Source organism: Pleurodeles waltl, chromosome 4_1, assembly GCF_031143425.1.
Source record: "Pleurodeles waltl isolate 20211129_DDA chromosome 4_1, aPleWal1.hap1.20221129, whole genome shotgun sequence".
In the NCBI taxonomy this organism is placed as follows: domain Eukaryota; kingdom Metazoa; phylum Chordata; class Amphibia; order Caudata; family Salamandridae; genus Pleurodeles; species Pleurodeles waltl.
Genome location: NC_090442.1, coordinates 19,043,792 through 19,068,863, shown reverse-complemented (window position 1 = coordinate 19,068,863; position 25,072 = coordinate 19,043,792).

The following is a 25,072-nucleotide window of genomic DNA, read 5'->3' as shown; positions in this document are numbered from 1 at the left end:
ATGGTTATTTGAGAGTGTGACTTTTGTTGAAACATACCTGCAAAGGTCACATCTAGAACATTGCTCTCCCTGTGCCTCGAACAAACTCAGCTTTTTATGCTTTTTTCATAGTATGGGAGGATGTGCCTAAGAGCCTAGTAAGAACGTACAATGCTAAAATTCTAGCAAAGGCAAACTATGAGGCTATTCCACAGCCGTACTGAGTAGGACCTGATTAAGTTATTGTCGTATGTTACTTGTAAAAGAACATTTCGTGGGTTTGTCTGGGGGCTAGTATTTTCATAGTCCTATGGGTGCTTACCTATAAATATTTTATATATTGATATATACCATTATCAATATATATATATGATGTCATCAGTGATGTCACTGACCATGACCATCTCAGGTAACCAAATAAAACTGCTGAATTTCTATAGTTTCCTTCATTTAAAATCTGAACCTAATTATAACGTCCTATCAACCTTTGTTTTTTTATTCAATTCCTAAGGTTTTTTTTTAATTCTATTTTCTAAGTATAACGTCCCTGTAACCTTTGTTTTTGTCAGTGAAGTAAGTATTGTATCCTGCCTTACCTCACGTTTAGCCTTGTTAAAAAAATATATTTTTACTTTTTACAATTACTGCGTTCACTTTCATGTAGTTTAGCACGCTACAAGATTGTCCCACATACAGAAATATTGGCAATATAGATACAGTGCAGATGACAAATTGTCTTCTATTGTTTCACTCATGGACGTGTTGTCAGGGCTCTGGAGATGGGAAACTCCATTTGTAAAATGTACATATTATTATTAACAAATGCCGCTGCAGTGTATGTAGTGAGCTAAAGTGAAGCACAGGTGTTCAGGAAATAACCTATTTTAAATCTGAAACAGTATATACCTTCTCTTTACATAATGTTTGCTGCATCCTTAACACATTGAATCAGTTGATGCATCCACTCGTTCTTTGGGCCTTATAACTAAGTCTGACCCTTAGCTCCGCATTACTTACACGTTGAATCGGTTGATGCATTCGCTCGTTCTTTGGGCCTTATAACTAAGTCTGACCCTTAGCTCTGCATTACTTATGCATTGAATCAGTTGATGCATCTGCTCATTCTTTGGGCCTTATAACAATGTCTGACCCTTAGCTCCGCATTACTTACACACTGAATCTGTTGATGCATCCACTCGTTCTTGTGACCCTTAGATCTGCTCCGGCTTGACTCCCCCTATGAATTTTGTGACTTTTCAAACTCTACTTTTACCAGAATGAAGTAACTAAATCCAGCAGATTCTGTTTGAAGAATGTGGTGAAATAGTTAAATCTCACATCAAAACATATCATTGCTAGGACGATCAATTGCTCACCCAGCAACTCCTCTTCACACCAGTTGTCCCTTATTCTCAAATGTTCAGAAGGATTTGTTGTCTGAATGTCAGAAGCAGCAGTGACATTCATGAAGTTAAAGCAAGAAGAAGTGTATGGCAGATAGAGAGGGGGAAAGAGAGATAAAGGGAGAGAGCAAGACAAAGATAGAGGGAGAAAAAGAAAGAAAAAGAGAAATAGAAGGGGGGGAGCGGCAAGTGAAAATAGGCAGAAGAAGCAGCCAAATACTTGTCAGTGTGTGACACCACTAGAGATATGGCTTGAATACTTGTGAATTTATATATTTATGTTCAATACCCATAGACTAACGTCATCCCAATAAACAGGGCACAAGTTGTAAGGAAGAAAGGGAGGGGGCCACTTCTCATATGCAAATCACAATGACGTCACATGTAGTGATGTTACAAAAAGTGATGTCAGGCCCTTATAAAAATTCTCACATAAAAGTGGACAGCCTGTTTTAAAAACAAGAAACATGAAATAACGTACAAAGAACATTTTGGTTTTACTTTACATACATCATGTTTTTCCCACTATCACACTGTAATTAAACTCGGAAATGGCTGAAAGTGTTGATACTTTTAAACAGATATGTGGAACTTGGAAATTACATTGTTAAACAACTTTTAGCAAATAAATAAAATGTGTTGTTAATTTGCATTTCTTTCCTGATTGTGTTCTTTACCTAGCCCCTAACCACAAAGGTGTTTCACATTTACAGTGCATCAAGCAATAGAAGGATTCATCTTGTCACGTTCTCTGTTCCTCTCTTGTGCCATTCACACAAATAAAGGGGCTGGTGCTGGTGGGACGGGTAGTTAGAAACACTCTGATGCCAGTACTTGCAGATGCCGGAAACTGCAGTGCCAGCCACCAGATAACACCTCTCAGTCACAGGCTAGGGCGCAAGGTGGAACTAAAAAATAGTGGGGGCTTCCATCAAACTGTGCCACCCCGACTTGTGCCCTGCTGATAAAGCAATAGTGAATTTGAGCAATGTACGATGAATTGAATTGGCAGAAAGAAATGAGAGAAAAAGGACAAGAGAGTGAAATGCGATATATACGGCAGAAGAGAAAATATGTTTCAGAGCTTAGTCCTGTTTACCCTGTCCAAAGCTGAGCTGAAGTCCATGAACCCCAAATTAGGGAAGCCTGCCTTTGCTTTGGTGTAGTTGGCTGTAAGTAGGTAGAGAATAGGACCGTGGCCCACCTTGCCCTTCCCAGGCTGGAAGCCGTACTATACATCAGACAAAATCTCATGTTCACTGGCCCACACAGTTAACCTACTCAACAGAACTCCCCCAATTACTATAATTGTTGATTCTATCAAAGAAATGGGCTGATAACAACAGGGGTCATCCTTGTTATCCTTTTTAGGTCTCACCTAGGCAATGCATGCGCTGTCTCTTCGAACATGTTGTTATCTACTCTGTGGAGTAAGTGCACACCCGTTGCTGCCCATACAGAGTGGCCATACAGTAACTCAAAAGGAAAAAATCCAAGCCCTTTTTGAGGCACCTCCCTGTAGGCGAACAGAAGGCATGGCAAGAAGATGTCCCACTTCCCCCTCAAGGGCTCTTACAGGCCCATAATCATGCCTTTTAAGGTGTGGTTGAATCTTTCCATCAGACCATGGCTTTGGGGGTGGTAAGGAGTGATGAACTTATACGTTACCCCACACGCCTGCCACAGAGACTGTACATAAGTAGATTTGAAGTTGGTACTCCTATCAGATACCACTTCTTTGGGGAACTCTATTTGGGTGAAAACCCCCATCAACGCACGACCCACCACAGGGGAAGTGATTGATCTCAGAGGAATGGCTTCTGGGTACCGGGTGGCATGGTCCACCAAGACCAGGATGAAATTGTTGCCCACAGCTGTCTTGGGATACAGAGGCCCCACAATACCGACCCTTTCAAAGGGGGTACTGACCACTGGAAAAAGTTGGAGGGGAGCCTTACATTTCCCCCCACTCTTGCGTGACAAGTCTGGCCAGACCTGCAATGAGCATCACAGTGCCTGCTCATTATGTGCCAGTGAAAGTGGGTGACAAGCCATTCAAAGGTCTTGTCCTGCCCCAAATTTCCAGCTAAAGGCACATCATGAGCCAGACCCATTAGGAAGGCTCTGAAGTATTGGGGTACCACCAGCACACTGGCTGACCCAGGCTCAGCAACCTTAGGCTCACTATCCAGGAGACCGTCCTCCCAATAAATCAGGTGAGATCCTGGCTCCTTGCCAGCTACCTGCTCTGCAGCCTTTGTCGCAAACCCACTAGAGTAAGGCAGGTCCTCTATGCCTCTCCGAATGCCTCCTTGGGGGGTCCCCCTTCCTGCTGCTACTGTGACAGCTCAGGGACTTCCCCCAGCTCAGCCACCTGTTCCCCTGTAGGATACGTATACCCACCCAGGCAGACCCAACATTTCAGTGAGACCTGTGTTCCACCTCCACCCAATGGGAATCCTCCAGGTCATTGCCTCTTTCCTGGTGGAGCCCTTAATGTGACAGGCAAGATTTTTGCAGAAGTGCCTCAACTGAGCAACTGTATAGCTCTCTAGTTTCCCTAAGTCAAAAGCTGCTCCAGCTGATGCATCTCCAGATTGAGACATGATGAAGAATCAACAAAAGTTCCAAGGCACAAAAAGAGTTCTCAAAAAAGCTCAAAAAGTCAATAACGGATAAGCAAAAATATGGAGGTAGAAAAAAAAATCCAACAAGAGAAAAAGCAAAAACAAGCTGTATGTGGTCACATAATGGTCTGCACTGAAAATAGAAGTGTACAATTAATCACGGTATGTCAAGTACAAATTCAAGTTCAAATTCTCACCGCAGATCACCAATGTTAGAAATTGGATCTTTGGTTGGCAGTCAAGTTACCCCCTGTCCAAGCAAGGACCCTCACTCTAGTCAGGGTAAAGGAAAATCACCCTCAGATAACCCCCGCTCACCCACTTGGTAGCTTGGCACCAGCAGGAGGGCTTAACTTCAGAAGCAATGGGTAAAGTATTTGTACCAACACACACAGTAATACAGTGAGAACAGTACAAAATGGACACTACACTAGTTTACAAAAATAGGTAATATTTATCTAAACAAAACAAGACCAAAATGACAAAACTCCAACATACACAAGTCAAGATATGAATTTTCAAAAGAATAAGAGTCTTAATCCTTAGAAAACAGTGAGAATGCTGTTGTTACACAAAGTACCTGGTTAGCATAAAAAATAAAGCCACACAGGTGAGCGTTTGTTGGAGAAGTCAGCGATGCATTGATTTGTTACTGGCAAGTGAGACTGTGCGTCGTTTCCTTCTCCAGTCGGGTCAGCGATGCGTTGTTTTTCTCCCACATGAGAGCAATGAGTCGATTTCCGGACGGGCACCTTGGATCCGTGCAGAGTCGGGTTGGCTTTGGATGCCCAGGGATGATGCATGGAAAATCCGGTTGCACGGTATCAGAAAACTGCGCTGCATTGGGTTTGCGTTGTTATCAGCCTCCGTAAGCGGGTGTTGCACGTCATTTCTCCAGCCGCGATGCGTTGATCTCTCAGCCGCGATGCATGTGGAGCGTAGATTTCAGCTGCAAAGCCAGCAGTGCATCGTAAATTTCCCGCATGGCGTTCTGTGCGTGCATTTTCAGTTCTTGTCTGCCAGCTTCACTTCTCAAGGATCCAGGGACTGGATAGGGCACCACTTGGCAGATCAGGAGTCTCAGCAGAGAGTCCACGTACTGCCAGGGGAAGTCTTTGATGGTCCTGAGACTTCAACAACATGAGGCAAGGTCAGTTCAATCCCTTGGAGATTCGTATCAAGCAGGAATGCAGAACAAAGTCCAGTCTTTGTCCCCTTTCACAGGCAGAAGCAGCAACTGTAGTCTAGCCTAACAAAGCACAGTCACAGGCAGGGGCAGCACTTCTCAGCTCTTCTCCTTGGCAGAGGTTCCTCTTGAATCCAGAAGTGATCTAATTTTCAGGTGTTTTGGGTCCACTACTTATACTCCTTTCTGCCTTTGAAGTACGCAAACTTCAAAGAAAAGTCTTTCTTGTTTATAAGATCCTGTTGTGTCCAGACCAGGCCCCAGACACACCCCAGGGGTTGGAGACTATATTGTGTGAGGGCAGGCACAGCCCTTTCAGGTGTGAGTGACCACTCCTCCCCTCCCTTCCAGCACAAATGGCTCATCAGGATATGCAGGCTACACCCCAACTCCCTTTGTGTCACTGTCTAGAGGAGAGGTGCAAACAACCCAACTGTCAAACTGACCCAGACAGGGAATCCACAAATAGAGTTACAGAATGGTTTAAGCAAGAAAATGCCTACTTTCTAAAAGTGGCATTTTCAAACACATAATGTAAAAACAAACTTTACTAAAAGATGTATTTTTAATTGTGAGTTCAAAGACCCTAAACTCCATATTTCTATCTGCACCCAAAGGGAATCTACAGTGTTTGCACTACTAACTTAGGAGACACATTCCACTCCTGGTGCCACTCTTGAACTCCAGTTCTGTGTGGACTACCGCGGAGCTGATGAGCTCATCGATCGGTTGGGAGCTGCCAAGTACCTCAGCACATTCGATTTGATGTCTGGATATTGGCAGATTGCCCTAACTGAGGGGGGCCAAGGAGCGGTCAGCATTTTCTACCCCAGATGGACACTTCCAGTTTAAAGTGATGCATTTGGGATTAAAAATGCCCCTGCCACATCCCCTATGGGCAGTGTCCTAACACTGGGGAATATTAGCATTGAATATCAGCGGATGCACCCAGACCCAGCTCCTCTCCAACAAAACCGATTTTGCTAGTTATTGCCCCGTCCGCAGATGTCCAGTAAGTTAGTATGTTTTATTGCGCTGGCGATTGGGACACAAGGCCCAGGGGACATTTTTTCTTTCCCCCATGTCACTAGCAATACAAAGAAATTAAAGTTGAAAGCTCAAACATATCCTGTCAACGAGAGGCAACAAGTAAGCACAAATTGTCACCGAAGGCCAGAGGGGGGAAGACTGAGCATACAGGAATATATGTCACAGTAAGGTGCAGCATGGGATCCCCTCCCGCCACAAATGAACACTTACTTAATACTGATGGAGTGGATGTTAGGGGGTGGCCCAGCCCCATCCTCCAATGGACATTGACGGGCCCTTCCTTGTCCCGGGTGAGTTCCATGCAGGGGTCGGGGTGTTCTTTCGAAGCACTGTTGTTCCTCTACTGCCCCTCCTGGGCACACAGGTTCCTGGGGCTTGCAGTTCCTTGCTGCAAAGAGCATCCCACGCAGCAAGGGTCAGGATCTGCTTTTGAAGCACTGCTGGTCATCTTTCCGAAGAAAGGTTCATCCACCTCAGCTCCTTCCTGGAACATTTTGGGATGATCTGTCAAGTGGGGCTGAGACAAATGGGGGTCCCAAAACGCAAAACCCCAAAGCATTTTTTCATAGACTTCTTTGAGATGAGCTACAGCGAAAACTGCTGCTTGGAATTATATTACACTTTGGCAGGAAGCTAAATCTTGGCCATCTCTCTCCCATGGGTGTCAGTCAAGATAAAAAAAAGCAAAATTGAACACGGGTCGCATTTATTGGTTTATGCCCTGGGGAGCCCATCCCAGGGTGTAGGAGGCTGGCCTGGCTTATAGTGGGTACCTTGTGGTACTTACACCTTGTGCCAGGTCCAGTTATCCCTTATTAGTGTAGAAGAGGTGTTTCGAGCAGCTTAGGCTGATAGAAGGTAGCTATAGCAGAGCAGCTTAGGCTGAACTAGGAGACATGCAAAGCTCCTACTATACCACTGGTGTCATATGCACAATATCATAAGAAAACACAATACACAGATATACTAAAAATAAAGGTACTTTATTTTAGTGACAATATGCCAAAAGTATCTCAGAGGATATACTCCCTTAGGAGATAAGTAATATACACAAAATATACACACAAACCAAAAATCCGGTAAGTAAGCAGTTAGAAAAGTAGTGCAAACACTATAGAACACAATAGGATGTAATAGGCCTAGGGGAAACACAAACCATATACTCTAAAAGTGAAATGCGAACCACGAAAGGACCCCAGGCCTGGTGTAGTGTGTAGAGGGTCGCTGGGAGTGTAAGAAAACACTAAGTGTGTCCAAGATACCCCACCCCAAGACCCTGAAAAGTAGGAGTAAAGTTACCCCACTACCCCAGAAAGACAGTAAAGTTGAGATAGGGGATTCTCCAAAGACAACAACTGACTGCAAAGCACTGAAGACGGATTCCTGGACCTGAGAACCTGCAAAAGAAGGGGACCAAGTCCAAGAATCACGCAAGTGTCCGGGGGGGCAGTAGCCCTCTAAACCCCAGATGAAGGTGCAAAAGGGCTGCCACCGGGTGGAAGAAGCTGAAGATTCTGCAACAACGGAAGGTGCCAGGAACTTCTCTTTTGGTCAGAAGATGTCCCACGGCATGCTGGAGGATGCAGAGTTGTTTCCACACAGAAAGACCGCAAACAAGCCTTGCTAGCTGCAAGAGTTGCGGTTGAGGATTTTGGGTGCTGCCAGGGCCCAGGAAGGACCAGGAGGTCGCCCCTTGGAGGAGGAGACAGAGGGGGCGCTCAGCAACACAGAGAGCCCACGCAGAAGCACCTGAAAAACACCCGGACATATACTCACAAACAGGCCAAAAGTGGGGGTAACAAGGCTAGAAAGAGGTTACCTTCCTACACAACCCCTCCCTACACGAAGGATAATAAGGCTAACCTTGGCCAGTTGAGTCTTTATTGTCTAAGTGGTGATAAGTGGAAAGTAGCTCTGCAATAGATTGGTTACTCCCTTTATCATCCACTATATCGTTACTTCCCTGTGGGGATGTAAACCACCCTGTTTGAATTTTTTAGCTAACCAACAATGCGAAGATATATTCTCAGGGTTCCTATTAGTATGTTTAAGTTTAGAGCAGTGGGAATTGTCCACTGGACCTATATCAAATGATGAGAATGCCAGACAGGGATGCTGTCTCAGTAAAGTCATAGCTGGGCAAAAATCTGTCCATATGGCTGTAAGAGATAACCTGGTTGCTGTTTCTCTTGAGTTGGATCAGGGCAGGGATGCTGTCCTATAAGCTCCACACTAGGGCAGGGCTGCTGTCCTAAGTGTTGTGAGGCAGAGCATGGTTTCTGCACTAAAGTTTCTCTGGGAGGGTTGGAGGGATGCTCCATGTTAACTAAAGTGGTGCACTTGTTCTCACCAATATTAGTTATCCCACAGAGAGGTACTTCCACCTCAGGGAGTACAGCTGTGTTAGCTGATGATTCCTTTGGTGCAAGTGCCACCCCAGGTGAGGTTTCTCCCACCACAGGAATGGTATCCTGAATGGCAGGGTGGGTAGGGGATACTTTGATGCCTTTTTCACCTGTTGTTGGAGAAGGATCCTGAGTTTTCAGACCTTTTTCTCTCCTTTGCTTTTTCATTTCAGCTGAAATGAGAGGAATCAATTCCTCAGGGATGCCCACCATGGCTGCATGGGTATTAAACTCTACCTCAGCCCAACTTGAGGCCTCTAGGTCATTACCTAAGAGACAGTCTAGGTAAGCTAGGTGATACTACCACCTGCTTAGGGCCTGTAACTCCACCCCAACTAAGCTGAACTATAGCTAAGGGAAGAAACTTAGTGGAGTTATGGACATCAACAATCTTGTTCTGTTGTCCAATGATGTGTTGTACAGGAGACACTAGGGGCCTCATTCTGACTTTGGCGGGCGGCGGAGGCCGCCCGCCAAAGTACCGCCGTCAGAATACCGCTGCGCGGTCAAAAGACCGCCGCAGTAATTCTGAGTTTCCCGCTGGGCTGGCGGGCGACCGCCAGAAGGCCGCCCGCCAGCCCAGCGGGAAACCCCCTTCCACGAGGATGCCGGCTCCGAATGGAGCCGGCAGAGTGGAAAGGGTGCTACGGGTGCAGTTGCACCCGTCGCGATTTTCAGTGTCTGCTACGCAGACACTGAAAATCTTGGTGGGGCCCTGTTAGGGTGCCCCTGAAGTGCCCATGCCATTGGCATGGGCACTGCAGGGGCCCCACGACACCCGTTACCGCCAACCAGGTTCTGGCGGTCAAAACCGCCAGAACCAGGCTGGCGGTAAGGGGGTCGGAATCCCCATGGCGGCGCTGCCTGCAGCGCCGCCATGGAGGATTCCTCAGGCCAGGGGAAAACCGGCGGGAAACCGCCGGTTTCCCTTTTCTGACCGCGGCTTTACCGCCGCGGTCAGAATTGGCCTGGATGCACCGCCAGCCTGTTGGCGGTGCATCCGCGGTCCCCGGCCCTGGCGGTCCATGACCGCCAGGGTCGTAATGACCCCCTAGGTTTTCAGTCACCAAAGTGATACTGGCACCTGTGTCCCTGTAGGCCTGGGCCTCAACACCATTTATTTAAACTGTCTGCCTGTGCTTATCCATTGTAAGGGGACAAGCAGTCAGTGTGGCAAGGCCAGTGCCACTAGGTGTGGCAGAAACTGTCTTGGGACTGACTGCCCCAGTTTCTATGATGGACCCAAAAGTGAACCCAACTACACCCTTATTTTGACTGTAGCCAGCAGTCCCACGACTATTACCACTGCTGCTAGGGGCACTAGAGTTTGATGTATTAATGGTGGTAGGTTCGGGGGGTTTACCTGGGCAGGACTTATCCCCTGGCCTGTGGCCTTTATTTTTACACACATAGCACCAAGGCTTTTTAATGTGTGTGGGTTGTGAAGAAGAGGAAGAAGTTGATTTATCCCCAACTCCTGAAGAGAGTTTAGGATTTGAAGAAGGATCTTTAGTTTCACCCTTATCCCCATGCTTATCCTGAGATTTCTCACCATCTTTTTTCTTGCCATCCTTGTCACCTCCTGTATGAACTTTTCTGTTCACTCTTGTTCTGACCCATTTGTCTGCCTTCTTTCCAAATTCTTGGGGAGATGTCAGATCTGAGTCTACCAAGTACTGGTGCAACAAATCAGACACACAGTTGTTCCAAATATGCTCTCTCAAGATTAGATTATACAGGCTTTCATAGTCAGTCACCTTACTGCTATGTAACCAACCCTCCAAGGCCTTCACTGAACAGTCTACAAAGTCTGTCCAGTCTTGAGAGGACTCTTTTCTGGTGTCTCTGAACTTAATCCTGTATTGTTCAGTGGTTAAGCCAATTCCACCCAAGAGTGCATCCTTCAAAACTTTGTAATTGTTAGCATCACTTTCTCTGACAGTAAGGAGCCTATCCCTACCCTTACCAGTGAAAGATAGCCACAAGATAGCAGCCCACTGCCTTTGAGGGACCAACTGTACCATACAGGCCCTCTCAAGTGCAGCAAACCACTTGTTAATGTCATCCCCCTCCTTGTAAGGGGGGACTATCTTATGCAGGTTTCTGGAATCTTGGTCTCTAACAGGATTTCTATCAAAAACACTGCTGCTGCCACCATGGTGAACTCACTCCAACCTCTGCCTTTCCACATCCAGAGATTCCCTGTCTAAGGCCAGCTGCTGCTGTTTAAGCTTCAGCCTGGCCTCTTCCAACCTCAGCTTTCTGAGTTCCCTTTCCAGTTAGTTATCCTCAGGGTGGGAGGCTTGGGAATTGTGAGACACAGACGAAATGTGGGAATTGGCAGAGAGAGACCTGTCCCTAACTGGCTGGACTCTAGTAACCTGGCCTTTAGGAGTGAAAGGTGCCCTACTAGTGTGTGACCCCCTCCCACTACCAGTGTCACTAGATGGCCTGTTAGCTGACAGGTCCTTGGAAGAACCCTTCCCAGCATCCTCAGGGGTCTCCTCTGAGTCAGGCTGGGTACCCCCCTCCTCTACCTCCTGATTCTGGGATGGGCCAGACTGGTTCTGGTCACTTTCTAGGAGAAGGCTAAGGAGAAGATCTTTTGTTGGATTCTTACCAATTGCTAAACCTCTTTCAATGCACAGACCCCTCAAACTTTTAAAGTTTAGATTCCCATATGTTGCCTGGACAACTGTGGGAGTGAGCTCTACTGCAGACATGACAGAAAAGTTTTTGGAACTTTTAAAAGAACAGTAAAAAAAAAACTTTTGAAAACTTTTGAAAGTTTTCAGAAACTTTTTAGAAAGTTTTAGAGAAGAAAAGTTAAACTGTTTAGGTTACTGTGTATATTCTAAAGTATTTGGTATATGTTTTTCTTATGAAAAGCACCAATGGCAAAGTGGTAAAGCAGTTACAAGTACTTATCCCACTGCTGCACCACCAATGTAGGAGGCTGGCCTGGCTTACAGTGGGTACCTTGTGATACTTACACCTTGTGCCAGGTCCAGTTATCCCTTATTAGTAGATTAGAAGTGTTCTAGCAGCTTAGGCTGATAGAGGTAGCTATAGCAGAGCAGCTTAGGCTGAAGTAGGAGACATGCAAAGCTCCTACTATACCACTTATATCATATAGCACTATATCATAAGAAAACACAATACTCAGAGTTACTAAAAATAAAGGTACTTTATTTTAGTGACAATATGCCAAAAGTATCTCAGAGGATATACTCCCATAGAAGGTAAGTAATATACACAAAATATACACACAAACCAAAAATCAGGCAAGTAAGCAGTTACAAAAGTAGTGCAAACACTGTAGAACACAATAGAATGCAATTGGAGACAATAGGCCTAGGGGCAACACAAACCATATACTCCAAAAGTGAAATGCGAACCACAAATGGACCCCAGGCCTAGTGTAGTGTGTAGAGGGTCGCTGGGAGTGTAAGAAAACACTAAGGGCCTCATTCTGAGGCCGGCAGGCGGCGGTCGCCGCCCGCCTGGCGGGAACCGCCATATGGCCGCTCCGCGGTCAAAAGACCGCGGAGGCCATTCTGGCTTTCCCGCTGGGCTGGCGGGCGACCGCCAGAAGGCCCCCCGCCAGCCCGGCGGGAAACCCCTTCCCATGAGAAAGCCGGCTCCGAATGGAGCCGGCGGAGTGGGAAGGGTGCGACGGGTGCAGTAGCACCCGTTGCGAATTTCAGTGTCTGCTAAGCAGACACTGAAATTCAAAGTGGGGCCCTCTTACGGGGGCCCCACGACACCCCTCACCGCCATCCTGTTCCTGGCGGTCGGAACCGCCAGGAACAGGATGGCAGTGAGGGGGTCGGAATCCCCCATGGCAGCGCAGCAAGCTGCGCCGCCATGGGGGATTCCTCAGGGCAGCGGAAAACCGGCGGGACACCGCCGGTTTTCCTGTTCTGACCGCGGCCATACCGCCGCGGTCAGAATGCCCTGCGGAGCACCGCCAACCTGTTGGCGGTGCTTCCGCCGACCCCGGCCCCGGCGGTCCTTGACCGCCGGGGTCGGAATGACCCCCTAAGTGTGTCCAAGATACCCCACCCCAAGACCCTGAAAAGTAGGAGTAAAGTTACCCTACTACCCCAGAAAGACAGTAAAGTCGAGATAGGGGTTCTGCAAAGACAACAAATGACTGCAAAGCACTGAAGACAGATTCCTGTACCGGAGGACCTGCAAAAGAAGGGGACCAAGTCCAAGAGTCACACAAGTGTCCAAGGGGGTCAGGAGCCCACTAAACCCCGGATGAAGGTGCAAAAGGGCTGCCTCCGGGTGGAAGAAGCTGAAGATTCTGCAACAACGGAAGGTGCCAGGAACTTCTCCTTTGGTCAGAAGATGTCCCACGGCGTGCTGGAGGATGCAGAGTTGTTTCCATGCAGAAAGACCACACACAAGCCTTGCTAGTTGCAAGAGTCGTGGTTGAGGATTTTGGGTGCTGCCAGGGCCCAGGAAGGACCAGAAGGTCGCCTCTTGGAGGAGGAGACAGAGGGGGCGCTCAGCAACACAGAGGGCCCATGCAGAAGCAGGCAGCACCCGCAGAAGCACCTGAGCAGGCATTCAGAAGATCTGAACACAGCAGTCGTCTCAGCATAACAAAAGAGGGTCCCACGAAGTTGGAGGTCAACTCAGTGAGTTGGGCAATGCAGGATGGAGTGCTGGGGACCTGGGCTGTGCTGTGCACGAAGGAAGTCTTGCAAAAGTGCACAGGAGCCCTAGCAGCTGCAGATCACGCAGTACACAGGACTACTGTCTGGCGTGGGGAGGCAAGGATGTACCTCCACCAAATTTTGACAGAAGGACCACTGGACTGTCAGGGTCACTTGGATCCAGTTCCTCTATTCCAGGGACCACGGTCGTCAAGATGAGAAGGGACCCAGAGGACCGGTGATGCAGAAATTTGGTGCCTGCGTTGGCGGGGGGAAGATTCCGTCGACCCACGGGAGATTTCTTCTTGGCTTCCAGTGCAGGGTGAAGGCAGACAGCCCTCAGAGCATGCACCACCAGGAAACAGTTGAGAAAGCCGGCAGGATTAGACGCTACAATGTTGCTGGTAGTCTTCTTGCTACTTTGTTGCAGTTTTACAGGCGTCGTGAAGCAGTCAGCAGTCGATCCTTGTCAGAAGTCCAAGAGAGAAGTGCAGAGGAACTCTGGTGAGCTCTTGCATTCGTTATCTGAAGAGAAACCCACAGGAGAGACCCTAAATAGCCCCCAGAGGAGGATTGGCTACCTAACCAGGTGAGAGCCTACCAGGAGGGGTCTCTGACGTCACCTGCTGGCACTGGCCACTCATAGGTCTCCATTGTGCCCTCACACCTCTACACTACACTACACTCCCCTTTCCTTTGTCCAGTTTCGAGCCAGAGCAGGGTCATCCCTCAACCGGTGTAGACTGGTTTATGCAAGGAGGGCACCATCTGTGCCCTTCAAAGCATTTCCAGAGGCCAAGAGAGGCTACTCCTCTCAGGCCCTTAATACGTATTTCCAAAGGGAGAGGATGTAACACCCTCTCTCAGAGGAAATCCTTTGTTCTGCCTTCCTGGGACTGGGCTGCCCAGGCCCCAGGGGGGGCAGAAACCTGTCTGAGGTTTGGCAGCAGCGGTAGCTGCAGAGAAAACCCCAGAGAGCTAGTTTGGCAGTACCCGGGGTCCATGCTGGAGCCCCGGGGATGCATGGAATTGTCCCCCCAATACCCAGTATGGTATTGGGGTGACAATTCCATGATCCTAGACATGTTACATGGCCATGTTCAGAGTTACCATTGTGAAGCTACACAAAGGTATTGACCTATATGTAGTTCATGGTGTCCCCACACTCACAAAGTCTGGGGAATTTGCCCTGAACAATGTGGGGGCACCTTGGCTAGTGCCATGGTGCCCTCACACTAAGTAACTTTGCACCTAACCTTCACTAAGTGAGGGTTAGACATATAGGTGCCTTATAAGTTACTTATGTGCACTGTAAAATGGCTGTGAATTAATGTGGACGTTATTTCACTCAGGCCTCAGTGGCAGGCCTGTGTAAGAATTGTCTGAGCTCCCTATGGGTGGCAAAAGAAATGCTGCAGCCCATAGGGATCTTCTGGAACCCCAATACCCTGTGTACCTAGGTACCATGTACGAGGAACTTATTAGGGTATTCCAGTGTGCCAATCAGAATTGGTTAAATAAGTCACTAGCCTGCAGTGACAATTTTAAAGGCAGAGAGAGCATAAACACTGAGGTTCTGGTTAGCAGAGCCTCAGTGATACAGTTAGGCATCACACAGGGAACACATATAGGTCACAAACTATAAGCACTGGGGTTCTGCCTAGCAGGATCCCAGTGACACATATCAAACACACTGACAAATAGGGTTTCCACTATGAGCACTGGGGTCCTGGCTAGCAGGATCCCAGTGAGACAGTAAAAACACCCGGACATATACTCACAAACAGGCCAAAAGTGGGGGTAACAAGGCTAGAAAGAGGCTACCTTCCTACACAGGGCTGAAATGATCTTATGGGGAGGGGGGGGGGGTGCATGGCCCCCCTCCCAGTTTTTCCATAGGCCCCGGGGACCCCATCCCTGGGGGCAAAATTTCAGCAAATGGGAGGAGGGTCGAGCAGCCCTCGTTTCTTTGCCTCAAAAGGCCCCAGGGAGCTCTCCCCCAGAGTAATTTAAGGGAGGTTTGAGGTAGGCTCTAATTGGTGGATGTGTATACGGCTGTCAAGGTATGCTGGTCCTGTGTTGTGCAAGGCTTTGTATATGTGTGTGTGTGAGGAGAATTGGCTGCATTTGTGAACGGGAAGCCTGTGGAGCTGTCTGAGGTGAGGTAAGATATGTGTGCAGTGTGGGAGTTTGAGGATGCGGCTTGCAGCAGCATTCTGGATGGTCTGGAGTCTGTGTCTGAGTAGCTTGGAGATTCCGGCATAGAGTACATTGCTGTAGTCGAGTCTGCTAGTAGTAGTAGTATCAATATTATTGTTCAGTTAATTTAAACCATTACAAGAAAGCACAGTGGATAATATTTGCATTAAAATGTGGTCACATTAAATAACATTAAGAAGAAAGGAAAAACAAATCTGTTAAGAAGGAGTTAGTGTTTGTATCCATTAGATTTTCTTTAGTCCTATGCGAATTATGCTGTCAACCCCCACTGACTGGGCTACCAGCTGCCTGAGAATTGTCACGTATTTTGCACATCTAGCCCAGGCCCAAGCGGCTGAGTGTGAAAAGCAGAGATTGGACGTCTCCATGCAGGTCCGCACCCACCAGAGCTAAAGCTATTGGAATTATTAACTATCTCCTATCGGCTGCTAATATGGGACAGCAGCACAGAATGTGTAGCCAACTACAGTAATGTCTGCTAGTAATGTGTGCCTAAGTGATGGTTCATCTGGTGTTCTGTGGCAGCCATTTGAAGACCTTTAGAAGCATGCGTGGGATGTGGAAACAGCAAGTGCTCAGTGCATGCCGTCATGTTGAGCTTGTTGTCGAAGGTGATCCCCAGTTTTCTGGTGTGATTGGTGGGTGTGTTAGCTCTAGCTCCATCAGCCAAAAGGTGGTATCAAATGGGGAGGTCTTGTTTCTGAAGACCAGTACCTCCATCTTGTTGGAGTTGAGCTTTTCATTTGTTTCTCATCTATTCTGCTACCAATCTCATGCAGTTGGTGAGGTTGGTTCTGGTGACACTTGTCTTGTCCATCAGGGAGAGGATGAGTTGGGTGTCATCAGTGCAGACAGGTCAAGCAAGATGAGAGCCGCTGTCTCTCCTCAGTCCAGCATGGTCCAGATGGTGTTGGTGGCTGCGATGAGGGCTGTTTCAGTGCTTAGTGTTTCATGTGGTCAGAACTTGATGTTCCTAACCCTTGACGTTCTTCTCCTACGAATCATTTCTACCAGGTATTACATCCATTTGGTTCAATAGTAGCACACAAGATTACAAACCCTCAGAAACCATGAGGTTTTCAAATAAATGCCAGGAGTGAAATACGGTGTGCTGACAACACTGAGCAAGGTGTCGCACTAACTTGATATCACATTGTAGAAGCTGAATTAAATCAACAGACAAATGTCAAATTCCATAAGCAGCTTTAGATGTGAATTCACGGGGCCATGAGTATACAAATAACATGTCCTAGCTGACATGTTCATCAGAGCTAATACGCATTAAAACCACAAAGGTGTGAAGAAGGTGGTTTCTTCATCACTATGGGCAAATACGTGGAGTGATGTTGATTAGAAGATGCATGAGATATACAAACATTAGGCATCTAACCAATCACAGTAAAACAACATTTCATGATGGCAGCCTGATACAAGATGACCACAAGGGTAACCTCCACATTACTCAAATAGGTGGGACTTTCCAAGGCATTGCTGAGGGCCTCCTGTAACTTGCCCTCCTGGGTAGAGTCCAACCTGGTTCTTCCTGGTGCCGGCAGCTCCACTTTCTGCTAACCTTGAGTTTTGCGTGTGCCAAGGCTTGATGGCGGAATCTGAAGATGCAAATCTGACTGCAATCCCCCTTCCAGCATGGGACATCACCTGCATCCTCCAGGAACTCAACTTCATTCTCTTGGGTACAGTGCTGACTTTTCTTCCTCACCGTGGACTCATCTCTTGCACCTTCAATCTAATGAGTAGTGGCTCCTGCCCTTCCTGGACTCTGCTGTGCTTGTTGGACTTGGTCTCCTTCTTCCACAGGTTCTCTTGTCCAGGAATCCACTGTTGGTTTCCTGCAGTCTCTTCTCAGCTTTGTGTTATTCTTCTTTCTTCCAAGTGGGTGTTCTGGGGAATTTACAGTGATTTACTCCTGCTTTCCTGGTCGCTGGGGTGGGTTGTGGTACTTACCTTTGGGCTTTCCTAGTACTCCCAGCTCCCCTCTACACACTCCACTTACCTAGTTGGGGGACAGACTCTCGCATTCCACTTTTTTAGTATATGGTTTTTTCTCCCCCTAGGGCTTTTTCTCTCTATTGTGATTTTCACAAATTGCTCTGATTTCTAACTGTTTTATGCCTATTTCTGCATACTGGTGTATATAATTTGTGTATTACTTACCTCCTAAGGGAGTATGGTATTTTTGATATTTGTATCACCAAAATAAATTACCTTTATTTTTGTAACACTGAGGGGCATATTTATACTCTGTTTGCGCCGAATGTGCGTCAAAATTTTTGACGCACAATCGGCGCAAACCCTGCCCCATATTTATACTTTGACGTCCGACCCCGCGGGCATCAAAATTCCACCATGTGCGTCATTTTTTGGAAGGGGGAACCAGCTTTGCGTTAATTATATGCAAGGTAGGCGTTCCCTTCCAAAAAATGACTTTAAGGCCTGTGCCCCTTATTTACACTCTGGCGTCATTTTAACGCACAGGAGGGGGTGGGCCTTAAAAAACGACGCACAGCCTGATGTGCGCCGTTTTTTAACGCCTGGGTCAGGGCAGGCATTAAGGGACCTGTGGGCTCGGAAGGACCCCAGAGGTGCACTCCCCTGCCCCCAGGGACACCCCCTGCCACCCTTGCCCACCCCAGGAGGACACCCAAGGATGGAGGGACCCATCGCAAGTAAGTAAAGGTAAGTTCGGGTAAGTTCCTTTTTTTTTTTTTTTTTGTGGCATAGGGGGGCCTGATTTGGGCCCCCCTACATGCCACTATGCCCAATGACCATGATGCCCAGGGGACATAAGTCCCCTGGGAATGGCCATTGGGCAAGGGGGCATGACTCCTGTCTTTGCTAAGACAGGAGTCATGTCAATGGAGGTTGGGCGTCAAATAAAATGGCGCAAATCCGGTTTGAGGCCTGAATTTTGCCTCAGACCTGATTTGCCCCATTTTTTGACGCACAACCCCCATTTTCCCATACGCCGGCGCTGCCTGGTGTGAGTCATTTTTTTTAACGCACACCAGTCCGCAGCGCCGGCTAACGTCATTCCGCGCGTTGGAATGGCGTTAGCCGGCGGTAAAAATTTTGACGCACAACTGCGTTGGCGCAGTTGTGCGTCAAAAAGTATAAATATGGGCCTGAGTGTTTTCTTTCATGTGTTTAAGTACTGTGTGTGTGACTGCAGTGGTATTGCATGAGCTTTGCATGTCTCCTAGATAAGCCTTGGCTGCTCATCCACAGCTACCTCTAGAGAACCTGGCTTCTAGACACTGACTACAATACGCTAATAAGGGATACCTGGTCCTGGTATAAAGTGTAAGTACCATAGGTACCCACCACACACCAGGCCAGCCTCCTACATGAACACACTTTGCAGAAATTTGTCATCATTGAATATTACAAAACATGAGCAAGACAAGATGGATTCCACATAAAATAAAACATGCTTCCACAACATTATCTGGATATTGCGCCCTGAATTCATCCCTTTTATATTGCCGGGTGACCACAGGGGCCTCATTTAGAGTGTGGAGGAAAGTGACAAGGCACCGTGTCATTTCTTTACACTGCTGTGGAGGCCTGAAGAGCCGCCACAAGGTGCTGTGTTGTGTCTTTACCATGGTGTTGCGGCTGAGGAGCCCACCACAAGGTGCTGTGTCGTATCTTTACTCTACAGTAGAGGCCTGAAGAGCCGGCACAAGACACTGTTGTTTCCTTATCCTGCAGTGGAGGTCTGACTAGCCCACCACAAGGTGCTATGTCACATACCACTGACCGCTGCCTATAAGACAGTCCTCTGGGACAAGTAGCAAAATGTCACAGACCAGAAGAAGAAACAGAAGAATGTACAAATCCCTGAACTAGAAAGGGAGATTAAAAACCCAAAGATAGTTACGTAGCAGCCAGAGAGCAGTCAGTAATGCATCAATGGGAAGCCACGTGTAAAGCTTATCATGCACTGACCCACCACATGGTGAAAAAACAGTTCCTAGCCACCCAGAGGAAACTGTCCAAAATTGAAGCTAGGCAGGATACCTTCTGGCCTGGGTAAGCAGGCGAGACGAGGAAGCTAGATGGGTGGGAGAACTTACAGGCGAGGGCGGATCCCAGGTCAGTGCAGACAAGGACACATCAGACACCTTCATACAATACTGCTGGACACTCTGCACTCTATGGGGCAAGGCACCTGTACAGAAGAAGACACTATAGTTTTCCTTGGCGAACTGACAGTCCCAAAACTAGAAGCTGGCAGCAGGGAATATTTAGACCAAGAAATCTTAGCTGCCCAAAAGGTGCTTGTTTCCATAAACTCGACGTACCTTTTTCAGGTTCTTAGACGATTCGGATTTGGTCCAGTCTTTTGCCGCTTGGTGAAGCTATTGTACAAGAGCCCGACAGCGGAGGTGATGGTAAACAAAGTTTTATTGGAGACATTCACACTGGGGTGAGAACCTAGACGGTTGTGCCCTGATCCTCTTCTGTTCCCCTCTGCATGGTGCTGTTGGCGTATTGGCTACAGGTCATGGGAGATGCTATGCGTGTACCCAAGGTGGTGGGTAAACCAGAAAAGATATCACTGTAAGCCAATGACATCCTGCTGTACATTTCTGATCTCAAGATGTCCATTCCAGAGGTCCTCTCAGTGGCCGTAGGATATAGGGTCAGCTGTGATAAATCAGTTCCATATAAAGCAGGGAAGTGGAAGAAAGTGATTCCAGTCCCTCTTGATGTTAAAGTCTTGACTGAGGTGAATGGATGTCATTTAGGGGTTGCCAGGGGCGTCTGCCCCAGATACCCCACATGTTGCTATTTTCGGTATACCGTTTCGTACATTGGGGTCTGTGCCAACAAAATGGGACATTGCGAGCCAATGGGGGAAGCCATGTGGCCCCAATTAAAGATAACCGGATAACCGGCCTGACCACTTATATGTCGTCGGGGAGTGTTACCTATGTGGCTAGGGGATATCCTAGAAAATCAGAGCAGGTATGGGAGGCTGGAGAACGTACTATGGACTTGATTTGGGAACCCGGGCATCACCTGAGCCTTCTCTTGAGGTAAAAGGCATCCACATCAACAGACCAGATCATGCAGAGGAGAAACCCACCTCCCATAATTGGGAGTAAGACAAGACCTCTGAGGGATCAGGGGAACCATGCAATGACTTACATGTACGGTCAGTCTAATCCACTATGGGAGATATATTGTGATATTTGTGGCAAAAGTGTACAGTAGAAAGAGGAATGTTGTGCTTTATCTTGTAAAACAATACACATAATGTTTAAAAAAGAGTATGCAGGATTACTGGCCGTGGAGTTGTAAACATATATTATGAAGCACTGACACGGGGACGGTTCACAGACATGTAACAAGAAGCACAAACACTAGTTCTTCCAAAGGCTAGAAGAGACGTACTAGAGTGTATTATTGGCCATTATCCATGTAATCAACCAGATCAACCAGTAGATTTGTAGAGAGCTACTTGTCACCCTTTGTGAGTATCCAGGCACTGGCAGGGTCCAGTTGATTAGCTAAATAGCCAGGTTTTCAGGGACTTTCGGATCTCTGGAAGAGATGGGGAGGTCCGTAGATGTAAGGGTAGCTAGGTAGGGGAAGGAGCAACCTCTGTATCTCTACGTCGGATGCTGAGGGTAGGATAGAGAAAGGGATGCAGAGCGGAGGTTCTGGTGGGCTGATAGAAGTTCAGGCGGTGGTTCAAGAAGGCGGGTCAGCAGTTGTGTAGGGCCTTGTATGCATGGGTCGGGAGCTTGAACTGGCATCATTTCTGTACAGGGAGCCAGTGGAGTTCCCTGAAGGAAGGGGGGATGTGGCTTTGTCTAGTGCGATCCAGGACAAATCTGGCTGTGGCATTCTGTATGGGCTGTAGTCATTGGGGGAGGTGAGTTGCGGTCCCTGAGTGGGGAGTGTTGAAATAATCCAGTCAGTTGGAGATGAGGGCATCAGTGATGGTGCGTAATGATGTTCGGGGTAGTCATTTGAATGTCTTACGAAGCATGCAGAGGATGAAGAAGCAGGAGGAGGAGGAGTTCACCTGAGTCGTCATGTTTAACTTGTTGTCCAGAATGATACCTAGGTTACTGGCGTGGTCAGTGAGAGTACGAGTATGTTCCAGTTCTGAGGGCCACTAAGATGCATCCCATGGGGAACTTTAGTTTCTGAAAATCAGTACCTCTGTCTTGCCCGAGCTGAGCTTCAGGCAGTTGTCCTTCATCCAGTGGACGATGTCTGTCTTAGTAAATGTAGATGCAAAGATTTTGAGGAAAATCATGACAGGAGACTAGCGAAGGCAGCTAAGACACTGATTCACACAGATCACATTGGATTTGTAGATGGGCCTATGAGAAGAACTAACATACAAAAGGCTTTTGTGAACATGGAACATGCGACACGCACCACAGAAAAATATATTGTGGCTAGTTTATGGTTTAAATCTTATTATTATTAGTAAGGTAAGGTAAGAACATACGCATTAATATAATAAGCACAGAAGGAATCAAAAAAATCCAAATGGACTGGTAATTAAACTAACCCTCCCTCCCTCTTGTCTCCCTCCCCACAGGGACACTCAGACATGCCTTAGAAAGGGAGTGAAGTGTCAATTGTGTATTCATAATTGATGTTGCCTAGTATCGGCATTGGGGGGCCATTTCCAGGAGACAAAACAACCTCAGGTATTTAGGGCATGTAGTTTCCCAGGACTCTTGGGACAAAAGTGCAATAAATGGTTTCCATAGCTCAATGTAGGAGTCCCCTTGTGATGTCAAAACCAAGCAAAGCTTTTCTATATCTAGAATATGCCAGTATGTGAAGCCAAGCCAGGTGCATGGGTGCTGTGGTCGGGCCCCAGTGTGCTAGGATCGTCTGATGTGCTGCTCCTAGGGCTAGGCCGATGCATTGACCCTTATGAGATTTAGGCAGGGATGTGAGTGCATTGAATAGTCTGAGAATTGTGTAGGCAAGAAATCTAGTTAGTTGTTTTTCCAGGTGGGTGTCTATGTCTTGTAATACCTGGTCCTAAAACTGGGGGAGCTCAGGGCATTCCCATACGATGTTGAGCAGTATGCCTGGCTGACTGCATTGTCACCAGTAATTGGCCTCCCATGTTGGGCAGCATCTTTGTAGGTGATGAGGTGTATGATACCAATAGGTGGTGATTGTTATAGCCGTTTCTGTACTTGCAGTGTTGTGAGCGGTTTGCCAGGCTTTATAGTGTATCTCCTCCCACTCTTTAGGGTTCAGTTGTCTACCCAGGTCCTGCTCCCAAGGTGTCTGCCCCGGGGATTTCAAGATCAGGGAAGCCCGAAGTAAAAGTCTGTAGAGGTCTGAAATACCCTTATCTGTGAGCTTTGTCAGAAGCCATTGTTTGAAAGCTGTTAAGTATCTCTGGCTCCTGGTTTTATTGTGGGATGTGTAACCCAGTGCCTGACCTGGAGATAGCATAGTCTTTCAGTCTCCGGCATCACAAAGTCCTCTCACAACTGTTCAAAGGAGAGGACGCCATCCTCCCCGAACAAATGTTATATGGAGCTGCAGCCACTTTCCTGCCATCAGTGAAATGCATGGCAGTCTAGGCCAGGCGTGAAGTCTTGAGTTGTCGAGTACGGACGTCAGGGGTGAGGCAAAGGTGGTCAAGCTCATGGCCATTGCTGGGTGAGGGAAAGGTGGTCAAGCTCATGGTTGTTACTCTGTCCCACACCTTAGGCATTGGCCTGGTAATTGGGGAGGAATAAAGTCCCCAGCCTCATTGTGGTCTGGTGAGGAAGGGCACCTTCCATAGGTGTATGCCCATGATCGCTCTGTCCATGAAAAGTCGTGGTTTTTCAGTCTCTGCTCTTGACCAATCAATGAAATAGCAAAGCTGGGTGGCTCAGTGGTGTAGCTTAAGGTTTGGGATTCCCAGGCCGCATTCAATGGGGGACCTACAGCTATGCACATGGTGAGGGCGATTATCTGCCCACACGAAACAGGACATTGCCTGCTGGAGAGATTCGATCATGCCTGGCAGTGGGTCCACTGGTAGGGTTTGAAACAAAACGAGAATTCGAAGAAGAGAAATCATTTTTAGTGCTGTTATTCTGCCGAGCCAGGAGAGCGGGTACAAGCACCACTGGGCTAGGTCTTGCGTTATTTGCCTATGTAGGGTGCAATAGTTCAATGTAGCGGTGTCAGAGACCATTGTGGCCAGTTATATCCCTAGATAGGGAACGACAGTCGTGGTCCACTGGATTGGAGGCTGCCGGAGAGTTGTGTTGCCATTTGTGGAGAAAACCAAGATGTTCAGGGCTTGGAATTTGTGGATATTGATCTGAAATCCTGCAGCTATGCCAAAGTGACCTGCTTCCCCCATAAATGTCAGTAGCACTGAGCGTGGGTCGTTGAGGGCTACAACAACATCATCAGCGTAAAGGCAGATGGTGTGTTCCTCCCCACCAAAGCAGACCCCAGTGATGTTCGGGTTGTCCTGCACCCATTGATTGAAGGGCTCCATATAGAGCACAAATAAGAGGGGTGACAGTGGACTCCCCTATTGGGTCCCCCTAACAATAGGGAAGGGGGTCAATGTTGTCCTGTTCACTGTAGCCCTCAGGTGGCTGTAATTGCTCTTTGTCCAGTTCCGGAACCTAAGTCTGAGGCCAAAACAAGTGAGTGTAGCTGCCAAGTAGGGCCACTGGACATGGTTGAACGCATTTTTGTTGTTGACTGCTAGGAGCAACACCTCACGTTTGGAGCGCTTGACTTTGTCAATGATGAGAAAGGATTCGCTTAGAGTTGTCACTGCATTGTCTCAAAGGAATGAATCCAGCCTGGTCAGGGCTGATCATCCCAGCCATCAGCAGTTTCAGTCGGGCTGCCTAGTTAGCAACTTGCATCGACATTGAGGAGGGAAATCAGCCATTCTGGCTCACATTTCTGAGCGTCCTTTCCAGGCTTGGGAATTACTACTATGGACCCGTCTCTCATGGACTTGGGTGGCGTATGTGGCTGTCTATAGAGTTAAATACCCGAGCCAAGACAGGTGCCAGTGAGTGGTAGAAGGTCTTATAAAAACTCCTCGGGAAGCTGCCCAGTCCTGATGATTTATGGAGTTTCAGGCAAACAATGGCCACTACGGCCTCCTCCGTGCGGCTGGTTCAATTGATCTCGTCTGTCTGCATGGAGGTCAGGTGAGATATGTTCTCTTTCTTTAAGTACTCCTCAATTGTGTCCCTAGGTATGGGATGTGCAGAATAAAGATCCCTATATAGATCCCTAAATCGAGCAGGGATAAGTTCATTGTTCCTGATTTTTGAGCCCTCCTCTTGGGCTAGTACTTTGACACCTGTACTTGGCATTGGGCACAGAGCCTGTTATCCAGTAGTCGCCCACATTTGTTTCCTCCCACATAAAAGGCGTGTTTTAGGAAGAAGAGAGAATATTCTACTCTGTTGAGGTCTAGATACAGCAGCTGTTTTCACACTGCCTCTAGTTGCCTCCACACGCTAGGGGCACATGTGTGCTGGTGATTGCA